The sequence below is a fragment of the Polistes canadensis genome, unplaced genomic scaffold (genome assembly GCF_001313835.1).
Source record: "Polistes canadensis isolate GaletaPanama2010 unplaced genomic scaffold, ASM131383v1 scaffold_568, whole genome shotgun sequence".
In the NCBI taxonomy this organism is placed as follows: Eukaryota; Metazoa; Arthropoda; class Insecta; order Hymenoptera; family Vespidae; genus Polistes; species Polistes canadensis.
Genome location: NW_014570115.1, coordinates 7,902 through 9,596, shown reverse-complemented (window position 1 = coordinate 9,596; position 1,695 = coordinate 7,902).

Genomic DNA, 1,695 nt, shown 5'->3' with positions numbered 1-1,695 from the left:
ATGCATAGATTCTAAGATATGGCTTTTTTACCCTTTTTTACCCTTTTTCTCAAAGATCTCCTGATCCAATTGCAAAAAAATTAGCACCATTCGATTCAGCGTCGYCRAATTACCATTATATCARATTTYAACAAGGCCSMTAAATTTTCCAAGTTCTCCTTTTGTTGCCTGGACTACTAGTGCCTTTCTTATTTTGATTTGTAATTTTAGCATTCTAATTTCTTCGGCACTAACTTTACGTTAGTGTCTGTGTATGTTTGGGTATTGAAGTATGTTTTCTAGGTTTGTTGTTAAAATTTCCGCTTGTTTTTCTGTACTTTTCGCCCATGAACCGTCAAGATTTCGTATGGTTGGTATTGATTTTACTGGTTTTTTGAATCTTTTTGCTGTTTTCCAGAGAGAGTATTAATTATCTTCGTGAGGTGAAAGTGATGTCAGGTATCTTTCGAATTCTTCATTATTGTGATCTCGTATGCTGTGCTTAACATCTTTGGTTAATTTGTTTAGTAGTCTTTTATTACTCATCGTTTTATTTTTCTGCCACCTAGCTTTAGCTTGCCTTTTTAATTTTAATAAATTATTAAATGAACAGCTAAAACGCGTGTTTTGATACAACAGAACATAGTAAAGCTGTTAAGGTGTAAAAATTAAATAATTTAGTGCCTTATTAAAATAAATATGGTATTTAATTATGATATAAATAACGCGTGATATAATCAACATATTTTTTTCCCTTAATTATCTTACATAGACTCTAAACGTTTATTTAACAATTTTTGGATTCTTTTTTTAAAAACTTTGTTAATACAAAACCTTTTTGATTCAATGTACACCAAATAGTATAATAATAGTATATTGGTCAAGAATGTAAAAAATTACGATTAAAAAGTAAAAACAAATGAAAAATATTATATAGATATCGTGTAGTCTTCTGGCGGAATTTTCTTTATCTTCTCTAGAAAAAAATTTGAAATATTACCGTATCTACTGTGACTATATCTTTTTCGTACTGTTTCTTCCTTTGTATGCTTTCTCTCTGACTCCAATACGTGAGAGATCATGGCTGCTCTTAGTAAATTAATCTCATTGTCTTTAATACTTTTTTATAAATAAACAAAAGTCTTATGATTAAAAGAGAAATTTATCCAAAAATTCTAGAATGTACTTAAAGACAAAAATACCTTATTGGCATATATACACCATCTGTTAAAATACGTCGCCAAACATGCCATTGGGGACATGATAAATCATCATCGCTACTCAGGACAATGCACATTACTAATTCGGCCGTAGCAAGTGCTATATGATTCGACGTTGCGTAGCAAAAATTCACATCCAATAATGTCAGATCCATCTACAAAAAATATAATCTACTAAGATCTTTTAATGCTTTTAATTACAAAATAACTTTGATTATGTCATATATTTTAATTTGATCACGTACAACATATCCTCCACAATAATAAATTTTCGAAATAACATTGCCGGAAATTGTACTCTGATCATTATTACAGTTAATATAATTTATTATGTAAAACACGAAAATTGAATAAAGATCGGAAAATGATACATTAAATTTAAGAGAACATAATATCGCTCTCTCCCATTCGGCTAATAAGTCTATGCTATAAGACCGTTGATCTTGTACTAGAGCAAGTATTGATGCCGCCTGAAATAACAAATATTCCAGATTAA